This window comes from Vanellus vanellus (assembly GCF_965231255.1).
Source record: "Vanellus vanellus genome assembly, chromosome: 1".
In the NCBI taxonomy this organism is placed as follows: domain Eukaryota; kingdom Metazoa; phylum Chordata; class Aves; order Charadriiformes; family Charadriidae; genus Vanellus; species Vanellus vanellus.
This window is the reverse complement of record NC_138905.1, coordinates 91,160,262-91,175,239: the sequence shown is the minus strand read 5'-3', so window position 1 is coordinate 91,175,239 and position 14,978 is coordinate 91,160,262.

Genomic DNA, 14,978 nt, shown 5'->3' with positions numbered 1-14,978 from the left:
GAGGTTACAGGCGTCAGCGGGGTGCAAACACAGCCTCCTCCCCGGCATTAGCATCGGTGCGCTTTTGGCTGCCATCCGCTTTCAAGGCAGTTCGTGGTTACCGCTATGGAGGGAAGAAACATTGGCTTTTCTGCTTCCAGGTCTGGGTAAAGGGCTCTCCAGCTTCAAGACTTTTCTTGCAAGCAGGCATGCGGTTGCTCTGAGGCTTTGTGGGTGCTGCGATTCCCTCAGCCCTTCCAGCTCTGCCAGTGAAGGGGGAGCCAAGGTCAGGGGTCTGCCCGGTGCCCATTGCCCAGACGGTAACATTGCCAGTCAAAAGCAGAAAAATAAATGCCTTTTCCCTGGATCCAGTTCTAGGGCAGACCAGTCATCATGGGTCCCGTGGGTGAGATTCTGGTTCAAAAGGGAATCTTCTCCAAATAGACCTGCTCCGTGCACTTTCATGGCATCACGTCCTCAGCAAACTTTTCTCTGTGGACTGTGATACTTTCATGGAAATGGGCAGTTGAAGTTGCTGGAAGGTTGGAGTGGAGTACGGATAACCCATGCGCTGTATCTCTCCTGCTGCACGCGGATGGAGGGAGGCAGGTGGGCAGGGAAGAGAGAAGCAGGTTGCCCAATGGACACATCGCATCCCTGAGCCCCACGCTGCATGCGTAACCCTTGGGAAGGTCGGGCACGGCCCAGGTGGTGACAAAGCAACCTTTCCCCATGAGTGCTCCTTTGCAGGACAGAACCTGTCTGGACCACTCACTCCTCGGCCATTCAGCTGGGCCGGCCAGAAGAAAGACCACGTTGGACCAGTTGGCAAGGGATGTGTTTCTTTAGGGGAGGCAGATGCAAATGACATTTGGCTTCTGCCAAAGATGGTCTGGAGGTGGTGCCGCAGGAGATAAGCACCTTCTATATAGTTTGAGCTTTGAGCAATGGGTTCGTCGATGCTTCGCAAAGACGCCCGGCCCCTCAGAGCAGCCAGAAGCTGCTCCCAGCAAGACAGATGACAATAAAATTCCTGTTGCCTTCAATTGCTCTCATATTTGAGCCATTCCATCTGTTGACAATACTCTGTGGGGAGAGCTGATGCACTTCCAAAAATGTCTCTTCAGAGCTAGCCTGTGAGTGATCAAATTTTTTGATACCCTGTTGAGGCACCAGTGCAAACATCAGCTCAGCACCCTGAGTGGCATTGGGAATGCTGGAGAGAAAGTGAGTCTGGGAGGGATGAAAGACAGAAGAGGGGGTGAGTGGAAGGATGGAGACTATAACCCAGACCTTCTTGCTTTCCCCTCTGTGCCAGTAATCCCCTCCTGTAGTACTTATAGTGAGAGAACCTGTTTATATTTTGTTTCTGTTCTGTTTCTCTCTTTGGTCTCTCTTTGGGCTTGATAGAAAAAAAAAGAAAAAAAAAAAGCACTCGATGCAATGGAAAAATGAAGTGAGAACAGCAATGCTCCCAGGTCACCCTCTTTTTCCTTTCCACTGCGCTTGCCAAGCACAACCCATTTCAGTCTCCGCTAACAATGCTCCGTGCTGCACTACTGCGTGCTCCAGCCCCACAGGGCATGAGCCGAAACAGAAACTCCTGGCAGCCCCCAGGGACATGCAGCAGTGGGGAACTGGCCAGGTGGCTTCTACCCTGAGTCCAAAGCTGTGGGGTGTCACCACCATGAGATACGTGTGTCAGGGTACTTTGTGAGGGTTGTAAATGGCCTAGGAAGACATCACGTCCAGCATCTGAGCGAACGGCCAGTTACATCTCTGAGTGCGTAAGAAATGGCATGGCAGTTACGATGAGGCTGTTGATGAGCCCTGGGGGGTTTATAGACCAGTCTGCTGTTGTTAATCAAAAAGATATTTTTTTTCCCTCTGCCTGTCCACAGTCCTCTCAACTCTGAACTGCTTATTTTTTTGGTCTGTCCCAAAGAAGAGCTTCAAAATACAAATTGCTTCCATAATCCAAGGTATAGCCTAGGCAGTATCACATTAGATGCTTGATCCCTTGCACTTGCTTTTAAAGACCTTAAATCTGAACTCTCTTCAACAAAGCGACCATTGGTCTGTGGTCTGCAGACCCCTTATTTCCAGAAGGTCCATGAAAGGTAATTAAGGAGAGCAAGCCTTTTGCTGGGTCTGCGTCTTCAAAGGGACAAAGTCTTGTGAAGATCTATAACCGGAAAGGTTCAAAGCCACCGGTCCAAGGAACTGGAGGCACTTGACGGAGAGATGGCTGTGCTGCTGTGGTGTATCTTTTTGTTCCTGAAGGAGAAGTTTTGCCCGCTTTTAGAAAGCACTGCAGGACTTGGTTCCTCTCACAGTCCTCCCTTAAGCACTGGCTATGGAGTAAATGGAGGATGTTTTCATTCCCTGAATATCTATTTCCTTCCTAAATAAACCATGGGTGAGTCTGTTGGTGTTTTGGTTTGTTTTTTGTTTTTTGTTTTGTTTTGTTTTTTTTTTATGGAAGGAACACAAACCAGTAGGGATCTTACAAGGCTTTTAATAGCTGCATTTGGTCCCTGGGTACTATGTGGACTGGTGAAATCGCTGAACAGAACAGGAAAGGGCCTTGGGATCGGCTAACCCATCCCCCTTTCCAAGGCAGAATTAACAAAGCCTAGCCCATGCCTGACAGATGTTTTTTTGCCATGCCTTTAACAGCCCTCCAATCCTCCAGCCTACTCAGGAAGTGATTCACTCACCTTATTATTTAGAGATGGTTCGTGGTATTGACCTGGATCTTCTCACTGTGTTTTAGGCACGTGAGTTTGACTTTTCCCCAGTGGGAAAAGAGAACGGGTTATTCCCTTCCCTTCTGCAGTGACCTTTCACATGTTTGAAGCCTATTACTGCGGCTCCTCTCAGTCTCCTGCAGATGTGATGAGCAGACAAGCCATCCTTTCTAGACCTCCCGTCGCGGTCGGGGCGGGCTGTGATGGGAGAGCAGCTGGGCAATCCTTTGTGCAATTCTTCCACTGTCCATGATGGTGATGATACAGGGGGAGTGGATAAAACTAGGATAGGTCGAATGCCACAGAGCTCAGCTGAGAGCAATTCACGTGCATCAGCACCAAGTCACCTTTTTGCAAACCATCCAAAGGCCTGAAGCTGTGATTCTGCAAAACTCCCCTTGTCCTCATGAGTCACAGGATAAAGGAGCTGCTGGATTCGGACTCCATTACCTGGTCTTTACCCTCTACTGATATGAACCCTGTGATCTCTTCTGCTCTGACTCTTACTTCTTACACCAGTAAGCTTCCAGGAAGGCTCAGACTGAGACTCAAACACCCGCTCTTCGTGGGCAAGTTCAGACACAGATTTTTGCAAGCATGTCTTTGCTTCATCCGTGGACAATTTTCATTGGGATGGTTTGCCTCCAGCCCCATCTGTTGTTGTGGCCTTACACACACAGCTTATGGCTTGTTCTTGCCTCCTACTCCTTGGCCTACCGAAGTCCCATCTTTGTTGCAAATACCATAGCCCTGAAGCAGCCAGGTACAGTGCTCCCTATCATGTTACGGGAAAATTGATCTTTTTCATCCACAGAGAACTAAAACTGTATTTAACTATTTTCTGATTCAGCGCCACTCTCGAAGCTAATGAAATGTTAAAATTTGGACCATGGTTTCTGCAAGGCTGTGATATGGTAAACCTAGGCAGATCCCTTCCACGTAGGTGAGACCAAACTTTGTTTATGACAGGACATTGCTCCACATCTAACCTATTGCACGACATATTTTCTATCTCTAGTATTATTGTCTAACCCTCCCACACTTAAGACCCAGTGCCACCCCATTGATATTGCAGTGGGGTGCAATATTGTCTCGCTGTATTCAGTAAGACACAATCATGTTTGCAGGTAACCTTTCAACAGCTCTCCTTAGCCAGGCTGAAGCATGGGGCATGTTTAAGGTGTTTGGCTGACTTCTTTTTGGCGTGCTGACGGGATCCTACACTGTGGCCCCGTCCTCCAAAGGCTTCCCCTTAGCTGCAGTGCAGCATCACAACATCCTTTCTGTGACCACACAGACATACCTAATGGCATGCCTTGCACGTCTCCTGTGGCCAGGACTGTCACCTGTACCACCTACACATGCTTGTACTATTATCATCCTCTTCGTGCACTCAGAAAGAGAAGCCTCTGACCCACCAACAGGGAGGTAATGAAATGATGGGTTTGGTTATACAGGTGGCCTGGGAAATGCCCAGCTACAGGGTTCTGTCTGCCAGGTGTTCTTTGCCTCTATCAGAAAAGATTTTGCGAGTGCAGCTAAATATGGCATCCATGCTAGCATGGACGTGTTGCTGCCAGGGAGGTTCTGTCTGTAGAAGGTCCCGCAAAGCCAGTATGAGCTCCTTGTGCTGGGGCATTTGCTGGGATACAGTGGTCATTGCACAGTGGACCTCTTTAATTCTCCCCCTGGTATGTACTCGTACAAGCTTTCAAGAGCAGGTAAGTGCTTTTCACAACCGGAACAATTGCACGCCGCAAATCAGGGTGTACTCCATGTTGGTGGTTGGGTGCCCCCTCCCAATGGCAGTTTTTGGTTGGTCACTGACACACATGGGGACCACACCATGTCCTCAGCAACTGGCAGAGCAGTGCCTCTGGCAGCTCTGCTTCTCTGTGCTCGGTGCTGAACGGCTTTGCCTCCATCCCCAGAGCAGCTGTTTCACTGGCCTCGGAGCTTTGGTCCACCTCACAGGTTGCATGGAAAAGAAGCATCCTTGAAACCATAAATGATCACATAATACTTCTGTTGAGGGCACAACTGGGAGTCCCTGCCCTGAGATGAGAGTTTTCCAGTGGAGATCTGTGCAGACAGACATGCTCTGTACAAATTCCTGTACCAGTCTGCTTTCCACCTGGGGTCTGAACAAGTCACATCTCTACTGCGGAAAGGCAGCTGCAAATACAAACTATCTAGACGCTATCTGTCTTTTTGGGTTCCCAGCTCCAAAAGATGACTTTTGAAGTTCCTGGCAAAATTTATTCTGAATTCATATTCTAAAAGGGCAGAAACGGTTCATGCATTTACATGGTCCAGAAAAGGCAGAAAAGCTTTGATGATGACCTACCCTTTAACATGCTGCTTTTCTTCAGAGGGTGTCTTGCACCAAAAGCCAGGTCTGATGCTTGCTTAGCTGCTCTGAGCAGTGTGAAAAAGTATGATGTGGTTGTGAGAAAACCATGATGAGGCTTGTCCACTTGGGAAATTTTACTGACATAACTTCTTTGACTGTATGAATTATGCTGGCATAGCTAAACAGATGATAGATATGACCACATATTACATGTCATTCCTTAGCTAACAATACCGTGCAAAGAACATGTTGTGGGCAATACCCTGTTTTGATGTCTCTGGCCTGCGTAGACAGCGGCTTCCTCAGACTGCAATCAATTCCCAAGATTGCACAAAGGTGATGGACTGCCTCCAAGCTTCCAGTCGGGGACCGCTGTTGTATATAGGGGTATAATAATAGCTAAACTATACAATTACTTCTGATCACATTCACATCAGGGACTTTAGGACCAGGCCTTCGCTACATCTGCTATCAGTTAAGGATGCATGATCTTTTGCTTGCTGAGCTGTGTCAGCAAGTTCCTGCTGTCTTGTGCGTGGAGGAGTCACAATAAACTACAACTGGTACGTAGCGTAAAGCCCCACACGTGTTGCTGTGCAATATAGCAGCGAGCTACCTTGAGAAGGAGATCTTTAATACAGACCTTGCACGAGAGCACCCAGCCAAGAGAGTTGTGCAGCTCGCAGCGTGCGATCAGCCTCGCCAAGCAGCTGCATGAAGAAAGAAAAAGGGTTTTGTGGTCTGAAGGGCAGCAGAAGCAGGTCCCAAAGCAACCGAGTCCTGCGAAGTCCAAGCAGGGCTCAGATCCACTCAGTGAGCTGTGTGGCAGCAAACCTAACAACTCATCACATCCTGCCTGGTCCTCCCTGCCCATGGACACCTTGCCAGCTTCACCAGCTGATGGAGAAAGCGGGCTCCCAGTAAAAAGAAGCGAGATAGCCCTCTTCCACACTGCTCAGTCCCAGGTCGCTTAGCCTGACCAGCCCCATCTGGACACCGTCAGCTCCAGAAATAGGCAAGACACAAAACTAAAGTAGAAATGATAGACATCGTTTTTGGCTGCAAGGAACAAGCAGACTCCAGGGTTTTACATTCCCATATGTGAGAGGGCTGATTAGGAAAGGGCAAACCCAGGAGGCTGAGCCCCCGTGTGTAACCGAGATCCACGTTATGCTAACGAGAAGCTTTGCTACACACGGTGCCATTTGTTATGCCGCTGTTTGGCCAGGCTCCTGCTGCTCAGCCGGTCACGCAACAACCTCTCGCTCTCATTAATGCCAGATTGGGTTCCTGCCACCGCTCTCCTGCTGCTTTTAATCATGTGGCCACCAGCCAAGGACTGCTGGGGAAAACCCTACCCCTTAGGGTGGGTGTCAGCTGATCCTAACTAAACCACAGAGCTCTTGGGATGGGGGGGGGGCATAAAGGAAAACAGCTGAAATGGGGACAATTCATGGGAGAAAAAGGATGAAGGTCAGAAGGTTAAAAGTGCAAGAAGAGGGAGCCAGGAGGGGGCACAGAGCAGAGCTCCACCATTTTGGCCCATCTCTCCCTGCGAGCGTCCAAAGTGTGGGGAGAGGAACAGTCACGGCGGTCCTGCCTCTTCATCCAGCTCCTCCTGGAGCTACGTGTGGTCAGCCTGACCAAGGCCAAGAGGAGGCTGCCAAGATCTTGTGACATTGTGGAGAGGGTGTCAGTAGAAAGGTGGGGAGAAAAAACACTTAGCCCTTGGGGGAGCTGGGAGAGGGGCTGGGGCATGCCAGGTGCATGTGTGCCAGGGTCTCTCTCATGCTGCAGAAGGCATTTGTATCCGGGGACCCCATAAACCATGCTATGAACATGCCTGTGCCTGCTGCTTTGGTGGGGGGTGGAGTTGGCTCACGGAGCAAGCAGTCCTGCTGGTGTCCTTCCACATCTTCTGAGGGTGAGGGGTGACTCCACTTAGGGGCTGGGAAAAGGAAATGAGTAGAGTCCAACCACTGGTAGTCCAGAAAGGCTCTGATTTTGGTGACACCTGCTGGGACTGTCCTCTGGAGCACTAGGGTCTCTCTGCCATCTGCACACAAGAGGTGGAGGATACACAGTGGGGACTCACCAAGGACATCCCTCTCTGCCCCTTGGTGGTTGCAGGAGACCTGGTTGCTCTGAGATGTTTGCTCTGGGCTGGAGGGGTATCAGTGGCAGAGGCAGAGCATGGAGCTGGTGTCCCTGGGATGGCACAGAGCATAGGCAAAGGGACCCATGTGGCTGGTGCTTTTGGCCTCACTAGTGTGTGCAGGAGAGGCTGCCGTGCAGGTGACCAGAGAGTCTCCATGTGCACCAGGTCTTCCAGGCGAGGAGGAACGCTTTTCAGCAATGTGCCATGAGAAACACCTACATGCCCAGGTCTCAGCACGAGCCCCCTCGCCTCGCTGTGCAGAGACACAGGGGTCCCTGTCAGTTCAGAAGGTCCAGACTGGCAAGGCCAGCCCAGAGGCACTTGCTGTACAAGGGTACCGCTCTAGCACATGTACTCTGGTGATATTTTTAGGGGCAATGACATTTGTGTTCCCAGGCATAGAGACACAAGGTCAGTCTGACCCTAATACTCCTTCCTATTCCTCAGCCCCAGGCAGTTCCCTACGCAGGCCCTCTGAATTGTCCGCTAGCCTCCTAAGTGTCCCTAACAATCCCCACTGTCTGCACACGAGGGCTTAGGAGGGACACAGGCCACATGAACAAAAGGACAGTGTGGTGGGTTGACCTTGGCTGGCTGCCAGACGCCCACCCAGCCGCTCTCTCACTTCTCCCACCTCAACAGGACAGGGGGAGGAAATAAGATGAAAAAACACAAACCCTCGTGGTCAAGATAGTGACAGTTTAACAAGAAAACCAAAAGCTGCATACAGAAGCAAAGCGAAAAAGAGGAATTCATTCACTACTTCCCATTGGCAGGCAGATATCCAGCCACGTCCTGGGAAGTAGGACCTCAGTACACATAGTGGTCACTTGGGAAGACAAACCATAACCGCGTACACCCCTCCTTCCTCCTTTTCCTGAGCTTTTATTGCTGAGCACTATATATGGTATAGCCATACAGTATAGAATATCCCTTTGGCCAGTTTGGGTCAACTGTCCCAGCTGTCCCCTTCCAACCCCTAGTTCACCCCCAGCCTACTTATTTGTGGGGTGCAGGGAGGAGACAGACAAAGCCTTGATGCTGTGCAAACACTGTTCAGCAGTAGCCAAAACACTGGTGGTTTATCAATGTTGCTTTAGCCACAAAGTACCATACAGGCTGCTGTGAAGAAAGATAACAGGATTCCTTACTCCATCCCAGACAGACCCAGTACAGACAGTAGGCATGTCTTGTCTCTTTTGTACACATATTTGTACCTTTTATTTTTTTTCACACTCTTGCCATCTCACTTGGACCTGGGTCTGCCTTCCCAGTGATACCCATTTCTTAAATGCCATCATGTCAGCTCCATCATGCATACAATGAACCATTCTCCGATGTCCTTAACAACTCCAGGAGTGCTCCCGCTCAGAGATGCCCATTTCCCTGGTGCATGCTACCACAAGCACCTGCAAATGAGCCATTGCACACATTTGTGCTCATACACACCCGTTTGTTCCTACCACAAATACAGCTCGAAGAGGAATCTGAACCTCTGCACTGGCAAGCTACTTAGCAACCCAAACTCTTAACATAAACTAGACTGGCTGCACTGGTGAGCAGCACTTACAATAAAAATCACGTTAGTTTCCCTTCTGGCGTCTCATCCAGACAATGTGGCAGCCTGGGAGTCACGTTAGGTCAAGAGATGTAGAAGTCCAAACTAGCTGCAGCTGCCTCGAACAGCTCTGGAAGGATCTTTGTCTTTGTTTAGTTTTGATCCTGCTTTAATAGGCGAGAGTAACTGGTTTAAGGCAGCATGCAGAGTCCCTGGGAAACCCACTGCTAGAGCAGACGCTTGGCTTTGTCCTGTGCCTGAGCACCTCATGCAGAATGGGGACTTTGTCTTTTCGTTTAGAAGATAACTAATTCATATAGGAGGTTCATGAATATTCAGCTTGTGCTTAGGGTTGGGGAGAAAAATCCCTAAAACAAAGAGGCAAATTCTTTTACCCTTCATTTGGGGGGATGCAGTTCTCAGCCTACAGGCTGCAAGTAGCCTGCGGTCCCCATCTGTCACAGTAGGATCCATTAATGACCTGTATTTTTCCAAGCCTGAGCATGCATCGCTTGTGAAAAAGGGATGCAGCCACGGAGGGCTTGGAGTTAATGTTTCTGGATGAAGGAGAGTTTGGAGGTGAGTTCAAGAGCATAAGGAGCCAGGCTGAAGTCAGCCAATCCAGCTGTTGTAGCCTCTCTGGTTTTGTCCCCTTCCCATGGCTATACCTGTCCTGGGAGGCTGTAGCAGAAAACTCTCCTGGCAGTGTGGACATGGCTTTTTCTGCTTAGCTACTGTCGCTATTCCTCCTTGCAGTGAAAAACAACCGGTGAAGGCTTTCTCTTCACCCAAGAGGTTTGTCAGTAGCATGCAGGTCCCAAAGCTGTATATGGCCTTCTCCCTCACCTTTCTTGCACAGCGCACATTTTAGAGCTTAGACACACTGTCAGGGTATTGATGCTAACAAACTAGTAATAAATAATGATTGTATCTTGTTTGTCTATGTTCAATGACCCTGCGAGCGCTGTGAACTCAGAATTCTTTCCCAGGCAATATGCAGCTGATGAGCAGGAGTTTGCTACGCCACCGTGACCTGGGTACATATCGATGATCTTGTATATATACTTCTCCACACACAGCAGTTGTTGATGCTTTTTGCAGGAATTTCCAAGTGAAATAAGCTTTCCTGGTAAAAATGCTCTTTTGCAGCATAACACTACCTACACTTGGGTTGTTACTGCTCTGACAAAGTGCTGTCTTCCCTCCTCTTCCCAGCCCCCTTCCAAAATGATTACACTGGTGACACTTTTAAGTACAGCCTTGTTTTCCTTGTCTTCACCCCCACAGGAACTCTGCAGGCTCCTGTAACTGTTCAGTGTTGTCCAACCAAAGCAGTAGAACAAGTTGGGTGACCACTGTGTGACTGATTGCCACCCCGCAGCGGGGAAGGCAAACAGTCAGGGCTGGAGCTGGGTGAAGTGGGCACTGCTTGCACCAAATGAAAGCGGTGTTACTTTTGTGGACCTCTGGTCTGGCCCCAAAACTCATCTCCAGCGGTGGCGGGTGAAGATGGTTGCTAAATGTCTTCAGCAGTGATGCCTCCTGGGTGTGCCAGGCACCTGCCCCGAGTTCCATGTGCTGGGAAGGAGGCTCTGTGTGACCTCTCATCTCTGCTATGTTTTCCCACTTGCCAGGAAATGTGTGCAACACCAGCTCCTGTTACCAGACCCTCCTCCATACTCCCACCCCTTGCTTTTCTTTTGCAAGGGTGTCTGTCTGCTTCTTTCTCCCCTTCCCTCTTTTACTCCAGGATCTCCACTTTCTCCTTCTGCTCAGCCCCGGCTTTTCCATCCCTCCCCATACTGCAACTCTCCATTCCCCCTGCCTTCCTCCAACCCTGTCTTCCCCCTGCATCACCATTCCTCTTTTTCTTTTCCCAGGAGAGGGGCCACTCAGGCTTTCGACCTGCTGACCAAGGAGGAGAAACAGGGGTGAAGGAGAGACGCAGTCCACGAGCAGCAGGACCTGGTGCAGCACAACCGCATGCTGCTTTTGCCCCAAGCGGTGATGGAGAAGGCTGTCACACCGTTATTGTGCTGGCATGGCAAAGGTGGGAGGGAGAAGGCAGAGGATGAGGCGGGGGAAGGGACTTGAAACTTCAACTACCCCTTTGTTCTTTCACCTCCTCCAGTGTGTCTGATGCCCTGTGGAATTTATGATCCTCCCCCCTGCAAAGGGCTGTTGTATTTCAAGTCACATAGTGCCTTCCAGCCGGGTGATAGACCTCACATCGTTTGGCCGGCTAGTCTGCCTTTTAACAACCTCGAAGGGCTTAATGAGCAATAACAAACTTTCTCCCGGCAACAGATTTGGGAAGACTCATTATCTCTCTTTTACAAGTGGGGAAACAGTGTCGATCCTGTCCAAGTCACTGTGGTGGAGCTGAGCGATGGATACAGCCCATGATTTCTCATACATTACTCTGAGGCTGCTAAGGATCCCTTGTCCTTTCTCCCCCTCCATGCTCAGCTGGATATTTGCCCAACTTAGGGAGACTAAGGACATTAACTCTTGCCACTTGAAGAGCCAGAGGGCAGGTAAAGCAGGGGAGAATGGGAGCAAGTCCAGCAGGAGTCAGATGGAAAAATCCTGTCTCAGCAGCAGGAGTTGTCACCTAGGTATTGCTTTCCAGGCAATCCAGGTGAAGGACCTTAGGAGTGGCAACCTTATCTGTTTCTCATCTCGTTGCTGTAACGTGTTGTGAAGGGGACAAGAGGCATGGTTTGAGAGGACATAGCCCCTGCAACCTTCAATTGGAAAACCACAGCTTTCAGGGCAGTTCTGCCAGCGCTGGTTTTTACACACAGAGCAGTCCCTCAGTGAAGTCCAAACAACAGCAAGCATGAGGGGCAGCCCCCCGTCCCATCACCCCGGGTCAGATCGCTGATCAGGGTCCACCTTCCCCTCTCCAGGCAAGGTCACACGTGGGATGGGCTCTGGCAGCACCAGGGCAGCCCTGGCAGCAAACTCTTCCTGAGCACCGTGCCTTTTTCTGATTAACAGGACACATCTGAGAGGCGTTGGGAATTTGAGATCAGCCCCAGCACTGGGAGCATGTCTCCTGCCAGCCATGTAGCATGGTGGGAGAAGCAGATGAATGCCAGAGATGTGGATTTCACACCCCCTGTACAAGGTTTGAGGCATCCCCAGCTCCAGAGGAGGGAGGCGAGCCCTGAGCACCTGGGGACATGGCAGGTTGACCAAAAGCCCTCTGAGGACACAGGTAGGTGCTGATGCTGATGGGCGAAGCACCAGGTGCCACAGCTCCTGGGGCAGGTGCAGGGGCTGCAAGTGTTGCTGGTGGCTCCATGCCCCTTGCCAGCTCAGTAGAGGCTGGAAGGACACACAGACCTCCTGCGAGCACAGTGATTTGCAGGTATGCTTTCTCTGAGCATTACCAGCCCAGCCTGGGTAAGCTTTGCCTGGGGACCTGGGGTGGCTTTGCTGCACTGGTACAAAATGCAGATGCATCAGCACTGCTTCACACTCCTGGAGAGCACCAGGACATCATCCCACAACCCTCCCTTTCCCTATGTACACAGCAGCCCGAGGGCCCATCAATCCACCCCTCCTCTCTGCCTGGGCAGGTATGGTGCCTCCAGGCTGTAGCAGGCAGCTGTAAGACTGTTAACTCCTTCCTCCCCTTCCCGAGAGGGGAATGCACAGACGCAGTCATGCCAGGCAGAGCTCCCGTGCAGAGACCCAGGCTGTTGGCTGGACAGGAATGGCCTGCTCGGTGCATCACCTGGCACTCCAGATGTGTCGGTCTTCCTCCTGGATGTGAGATTTCAGAGGTCAAGCTGATACTCATGAGATTCAGCTCTCTTGCCATGGCTTTCCTACCTGTGCTCTCTCAGATTCTCAGTGCCTGGGACAGGGACACATAAGCTATAAACTTGTTGAGTTTGCATTTATTTTTACTTTTATATTCATAAAAAGTGAAAGGCCTGTTCTTCAGCAACCTCCGATACTGCTGTACTGACGTCCTCTCGGTGGGATTTGGAACAGGATAGCTGATGGAATACACGTTTCTTGGATCGATTTCAGCTTGCCATCCTCGTGGCTTTGCCATGGCTTCTCTGGTTACCACAGGTAGGTGTGCTGAAACCCAGATCCGTAATGCACACCGTGCCTTCTGCTGCCCACGCTTGTGAGAGAGGGAGAAGGAAAGCCACCTGCAAAGGCTCCTCCACCTCTGCGGCCACAGAGGGGTCGTGCAAGCCTCGGTGCTAAGACCTGCAACTCAATCCATGGGCATGCCCTTTTCGGTAAATCAAGTGTCCCAGGTTTCTAATTCTCCTGCATTATTAATGTTTTGTTCAGGAATTAATGTGGGTCAGGCTCCACTTATGGGCCCATGTGCTCATTTCTAGTGTAAGCTTACCCAGAGTTTGGAGATGGCTGAAGGCAGGATTTTGGTTCAGTCTTCTTAAAAAAGACCCTATGAGGTTATGACCCAAGGACAAATATCGTCATAGACAGATGGGACCCACATTTCAGTTTTGGTTTTATTCCCTTGCCAGGGAAATTGTTCACTTCAGGACACAGGGAATTTTACATTGGGGTCAGAATTCAGACAAAGTTTGCATTATATCAGGTTAAAGACTTGGAGAGATGAGCAAAAACTTTAAGAGAAAGCAGCAAGCTGGGCAGAGGGATCAGTAAACACCACCTCTAAGGAACATGTGATAGAGTCTGGCGTGTTTTCCTCTGGACATAATAACTGGGGAGAGACCAAAAAACCTGCTCTTTCGTAAAAGTTGCGATGTGTTATCCTCCATGTCCACGGAGGCAAGGCAGGCCTGGCTTGATTTACAATAAGGATGATTTATGGCAGGCAATGGGGAAATATTTTCAAGTTTTTAAGGGTTGTTAGCCCTCCAATGAGTACCCACAGCCTCTGCGGCTGTGCTACCACCCAGCAGTTCTTACAAGGCTCCACAGTTCAGGCAGGGTGGGGTAGGTATCCTTGATCCTGTCTCAGAGCAACGGGTGGGTTAGATCAGCGTGAGCTAATCGGTGAGACAATTGGGTACGGCCCGTGGCCTTTTTCCTTGGAAAAAGGCGGCTTTTGGTGTATGCATTCAGTCAGCATCCCCTTCATTCAGCTGTGTGGGACTAGGTGATAAGAGCCAGAGATCTCCACTGTACTGCTGCAGGAGAAAGCATGGGGGCACCTTGTGTACAAGGTACAAGTGCATGGCCCAGTGGGGAACTCCAGTTTTCCATTTAGGTTGTAGCTGGAGTTTCCTAGGCTCCATGGTGATTCCTCACCAATTAGGACATGGTGTTTTACACTCAAGTATGGCTAGAAGCGGGGTGATGCCTGTGCAGTGAAGCTTACAATTTGATCTTCTTCATGGTTCAGCTCTAAACCCTACCCTTCAGATCAAACTTTTCTTTCTCTTTCTGCTTTAGTGTAGAAAACTAGTCTCCCAGCCAGACTGGTGTAAAGGTCTAGTAAGAATGAGTAACATCTCAACTACACAGTGCTAAGCACAGAATTAGGTGCAGTACTTTGATTACCTTTTTTTATTACGCTACAATCTTCCTTCAAGGCATTCCCTTTTATAGTGGCAATGACCCAGTTCATACACATTTACTTGGGTGGACTGACAGCAAGGAGCTTGGCTTTCCTGCCCCAACCACATCAAACAAACAAAAAAAAATCCTGCATCTACAGAGGCTCAAGCACTACTTGCCAGAAGGGACCAAAGGTGTAACCTGCATCCACTTGCACGGTTGTTTTCCACCTCAGCCTTCTCTGACCATTACATTTGCTAATGCCTTGCATCTGTGAGAGACCTTTTGCAATCACTGTTCCTGAGAAGAGGAAATGAGGCTCCATATGGCACAACAGGAGAGTGGAAATTTAAAAAGTTAACAGCACAAGGTGGAGCACCAGATATGCTCAGGTCCCTCTGCAGTCCTGAAGACTTTCAGGTGAAGAAGGGAAGCTGACATCTTTCTACTGCCCTCCAGCTTGCCACAGCTGCCTCATGGGACCCTACGTGGAGCCCTCATCTCTGATCACACACCAATGCTTCTTGTGCTCTGATTATTTCTCACCACCTTAGAAGCTGATTTCAGGATTGCTTGATGGCCACGGATCATGAAGACATCTGTGTTTTGCTACAGGGGACTCGGGAAGTGGTGCCAGAATCTAGCCAGCTCCCAATA